The sequence below is a fragment of the Falco biarmicus genome, chromosome 2 (genome assembly GCF_023638135.1).
Source record: "Falco biarmicus isolate bFalBia1 chromosome 2, bFalBia1.pri, whole genome shotgun sequence".
Lineage (NCBI taxonomy): Eukaryota > Metazoa > Chordata > Aves > Falconiformes > Falconidae > Falco > Falco biarmicus.
In genome coordinates, this window is record NC_079289.1 from 18,293,540 (window position 1) to 18,298,637 (window position 5,098).

At 53.9% G+C, this 5,098-nt stretch overlaps 1 long non-coding RNA gene across 2 annotated transcripts; it reads right to left on the reverse strand.

Annotated features, from left to right (window-relative positions):
* Nucleotides 1–255: 255 nt before the first annotated feature.
* On the reverse strand, nt 256–2,444 carry LOC130145158 (uncharacterized). Of its 2 annotated transcripts, none has more exons than XR_008820391.1 (3): nt 2,290–2,444; nt 1,007–1,311; nt 256–621 (listed from the first exon to the last, which is right to left on the reverse strand). It is a non-coding gene; the product is annotated as an uncharacterized LOC130145158 (long non-coding RNA). The 2 variants fall into 2 exon arrangements; XR_008820390.1 differs by having other exon boundaries at nt 1,189–1,311; nt 2,290–2,435.
* Between the last annotated feature and the right edge of the window lie 2,654 nt (nt 2,445–5,098).

Consider the following 5,098-nt stretch of genomic DNA (forward strand, 5'->3'; position numbering starts at 1 on the left):
GCCACGATGCCTGTGAAGGGCCTTGAAGGCTAAAGAAGAGAGAAAGTAAGATAAGGTTGGCTGAACGCCTGGAAGGAAGACGGATAATGAAGCAAGGCCAGAGCAGATGCGCGATGCCACATCTCGGCGGCTGGCTGAGAACATGAAACCCGCAGAGATAAGAAAGAAGAGAGAAAAAAAATGCAAGAAGTTCAGTGCATTTGCAGCTTAGTAATAAACCAATTATACGTGGCCAAGAAGTGCGTGAACAGTATTGATTAACCAAGGATATTTTAGTATGGGGCGCGTGAACAGCAAACGAGGATATTATAAGCGTGGGTTCTGGACTAATAAAAGGTCTTCTGGTCGAACTCAGGAGTCCACGTCATCATCTCCGCAGGCCACATGCTCCTCCTTCTCGTCTGCCATTTGCATGGACCTGCAAGGCCACACCGTAAAAGTTAAAAAAACGTTCATGGTGCATTCACTCCTGCCTGTGTTTGTCTAAAGCAGCTGTGATGCTGCCCCTGGTGTTACCTGTTCAGAGAGCTGCTGCACCTACTGCTGCCAAATGCTCCACACCTTCACTTTCTCTACATACTGCTCTCTTTCTGCCTGGAGCTGGTGAACGGACTCAGAGAGCTGTTCAAAACAAAATTAAACACAAAGAAAATCGTATTGGCTAAATAAATTTGGCAGCGACTGCTTCAGGGATAAAGCCTGAAGAAACCAGTGTTAACGCAAAGCTCAGGCTGCATTCTTCTGCCACGCAAGTTTCTTTACAGACATGAAGATTTGAATGTCATTTCGTACAACCCCTGAGCAACCTGGGTTTCCAGGCCTGCCTTCTCCTCCAGTGCCACCTGCAACTGCTGCTTTGCATCCAGACTCCCTGCCTGATTTGACAACTGCCAAGAAAAATCAAAAAGTTATGGCAAAATGTTAACACTCCACTTCTGCATAGCCTTTCCCCTGATAGTAACCTCCCACACGATCCATGTTGCAACCTTAAAGTGCTCCAACTCACGGTGATGTCCAGTAGCGGTAGCTGCTAACTATTGTGGCACGCTCCGCGTGCTGGCGATACAGGCAGCTGCGCCAGTCATCTATTACACCCGCATAACCATCTCCCGGCGCTAGTCACGCTGTTCAGAAAACCAAAGAGCAAGGAGGTAGCAAATGAGCTGGGACAAAGACCGAGGCACTCACATTCTCTGGAGGCTGCTGGTCATCGCCCGTGGGAGTCTCGGGCCGACCGTCGTCTTTAGTTTTGCGTTTTTTCTTAGTTCCTGAAGCTGCTCCAGGGCTCTTCTTCTGCTAATACTCCTTCAGCTGTGAAAAATAATAATAATGATCTGAAATCCAAACAGAATATGCCTTCCGTGAGAATGATGTCAACCCCCCAGCCCCAACTCCACTGGCTAAAAAGACCAAGAGAAATGCTCTTCAATGAGTTTGTCGCTCCAGGGGAAGAAAAATAAAAATCAAAACACATCCAGAAAAGCCTAACATAAGATCTAATGTGATGAGTGTTCAACTTTTGTATACAGCTAAGAGTTTTTGGGAAACGACTTGATACTCCGTCCTGCAACTACAAGGAGATGAAAAGAAGTATCTTGGGGTGGGGTTTTTTTAGGGTTATAACTAAGAGCATTAAGGAAAAATGAATAAAGGGCAATTAAATCTGAATGTTAAGTGAAACATCAACACCTGACAGTAAGATCTCCCCCTCTGTGAAAGATTTTGAGAAGGAAAATTACAATCCTTACAAACGCCACGTTAATACAAGCAGCGTAGTCACTGTGAACTAAGGGGAGAAGCAACCTACAACGGATTTTTCAATCGCACCCGCTTCACCCAGGAGAAGCTAGTCTGATAAGCCATTCGCTTGAATTCGGCTGGGACTTCCGAGCCGAATCGTTTGTGCTCCAGCAGGGTGAAGCCCCCAGGCAAGCGAGCCCCTGGCAGTTCGGTCAACTGCCCGTTTCCCCAGCCCGCAGCCCGCCCTCCGGCCCCCCGCCGGGCCGGGCCGGGCCGCGCCTCGGCCTCCAGGTGGGGAAAGAAGGACCCGTTATTGGCAGAATGCCAAAACGGAAGCCTGAACCGCTCCAGGACACTTTCCCCTCCCCAGGACTTTCACATACGCCGCCGGGCGGACTGGGAGAAAACCAAGGGCGGGGAACTAAGTAAAATGAGACCAAAAAACCCCAAAAAAGGGTGTGGGGGAGGCCAGGGGAAGGGAAAACCGCCAAACCGAACCCGGCAGACCCACGGCACCGCCGGCCCGCCCCGGCCCCCGCCGCCCCTCACCTTCTTCTTGCCCACCGCCAGCCAGCTCTGCCGCTGCCGTCCGCCACGCCCGCCCCGCGCCTGGGCCGCCTTAGCTTCGCCCACCAGCGGCGCCAGCAGCCAGGGATCGCCCAGCCTGCGCGGCCGCCCTGGAGGCCCGGCCCATCGCCGTGCCGCGACGTGCTCGGCCCATCGCCGGGCCCCGCCTCGTGGCCGGGCTCCGGCGGCTTCGGCTCCTGGCCCGGCTGCGGCTCGTCGCCGGGCTCCGGCGGCTTCGGCTCCTGGCCCGGCTGCGGCTCGTCGCCGGGCTCCGGCGGCTTCGGCTCCTGGCCCGGCTGCGGCTCGTGGCCGGGCTCCGGCGGCTTCGGCTCCTGGCCCGGCTGCGGCTCGTGGCCGGGCTCCGGCGGCTTCGGCTCCTGGCCCGGCTGCGGCTCGTGGCCGGGCTCCGGCGGCTTCGGCTCCTGGCCCGGCTGCGGCTCGTCGCCGGGCTCCGGCGGCTTCGGCTCCTGGCCCGGCTGCGGCTCGTCGCCGGGCTCCGGCGGCTTCGGCTCCTGGCCCGGCTGCGGCTCGTCGCCGGGCTCCGGCGGCTTCGGCTCCTGGCCCGGCTGCGGCTCGTCGCCGGGCTCCGGCGGCTTCGGCTCCTGGCCCGGCTGCGGCTCGTGGCCGGGCTCCGGCGGCTTCGGCTCCTGGCCCGGCTGCGGCTCGTCGCCGGGCTCCGGCGGCTTCGGCTCCTGGCCCGGCTGCGGCGGCTCGATCTCGTCGCCGGGCTCCGGCCCATCTCCGTGCCCCGCCGGGTCCGGCAGGTCTGCTTTTCCCTCCTTCTCCTCAGGAGCAGGTGCCACCTTGCAGTGCCTGCTCCCCATGTTGGAGCCCGCACCGCCCGCTGCTCGGTGACAGCCCGCACTGCCCGCTGCTCGGGTGACACCTGGCTGCCCGGCGTGCCCCACCCAGAGCTCACCTGCAGCTTCCCGGAGACGTTTGTTCCCCGGCGCTGACGGCACAGTGGGCCCTGTCGCTGGGAGACTCCACTTCCCAGCGTGCCCCGCGGCGCGCCCGCGCGCACCCGGCCGGCCCGGCGGGAGGCGGCAGCCCTGGCCGAGCGGGTCCCGCAGAGCGCGGCTCGCAGCCCGGGCCGCCCCGGCGAATGAAGAGACGGGACGCAGCTTGATGCAAGCAAACGTCAATTTATTGTACAGAAGCACGAGTTTTTATACACTTTCAGAAGCTGCGCGTTTTAAACAGATTGGTTCTTGAAGCTAAGCATTGCATACTAGGCAATCCCTGATTGGTGGTTAACTACCAGCAATTAACAGCAAGGTGTTACCTTTACTTGGCGCCATCCGTCTCCCAGTCCCCTGTGCTCTGCAAACATGCCCCATCATGTTAATTGTTGTCTAGACAAGCTCGAGCACATTCCCCTCAGCTAACTGATTGCCACGCGTGGTCCTAGTTTGCAGCCCGCTCCTGCAGGCCGCTCCGGCGAGCCCGCCCGCCCCGCCGCGGCCTGGGCCTGATTTAAAGAACGTAATCAAAATTTCTTATAGACTAAGTATCCTTTATTGGCAGCGCTGGATGCACGGGGGATCCTTCCACCTAAGGTGCATGTCTAAATTAACTAACTATTTTATATTTATACCATAAAACAATGACTATTCAATTAACGTCTATACATAGTCATTACCTAAACCTGCCTTTTCTCGCTTCGTGTGTTAATTAGCTTATCAGTCTTTTGTGCTTTGATGTGAGTAAGCTTTAAATAATATAGTCAAGTTTGTATTCATAAACGAGTATTCATTTTAATGTGAATCAGTGAGCCTGTAATTGTGTAGCAACAAAGGGGTTAAAATGTCTGAAAGATTATATAGACTATTTTGGCGAGGAAATTGCGAAATGTCTGCAAAGCAAGCTGTCCTCCTTATCTGCAAAGCAAGCTGTTCTACCAAGGAGATAACGGGACCTCTTCAAAACAGGATGTCCTTGAGTAGAATTATGAGGGATAATGTAAAAACACTGGGAAAGATTTCAACAAGTCTGCCAACTCATCACTTTTGAGACCTAAGGTGAAAAGTACACCATGAGGAAGACCTTCGGCCTTCCTTCCACAGACCACTGCCCACATTCTAAAGACCCCGGCCCACAATTTTCGGAAGAATCTGCACAAGCGTAAAAGACTGATAAGCTAATTAGCATACGAAGCAAGAGTAGGCGGGTTCAAGTAATGAATATGTATAGGCGTTAATTGTATATTCATTGCTTTATTATATAAATACAAGGTAATCTGCCCCTCCGGGTGTGTACGATCTCCGTACACCCGGCGCTGCCAATAAAGAATATTTAGTCACTACAAATCTGGTTTTGACCTGTGAATCAGCTTGTGCAAATTCTTCCAAGAGTTGTGGGCAGGGGTCCTCGGGACGTGGGAGTTGGTCTTTGGGAGGAAGGCCTTAGCTCTTCCTCAGGGTGTACCTTTCACGTTTTACCAGAAAATGCTGAGCTGGCCCAGTTTGCTGTTTTCCAAACCTGCAGAACCAGTTTCAACCAATTCTCGCTTTATTTGTCTTTCCCCCCACTGGGGTATTTTAGCTTAAGTTTGAACATAACAGAAGGACAACAGATAACAGGTTGTTAGCTTAGGTTTCAACAAAGGTAGAAGGATAACAGGATAGCATTACAAGAATACACTGGAGGATGTCATATATATTATATTCATTACGTTTTAACTACAAGATTTATTCTATCCTACAGCGAATTCATACAATATCAGCACAGGTGTAGGTGAGCTCAACCAGAATGTGAATATGGAGCCTTCTGACAAGGACGTGCTAACTGC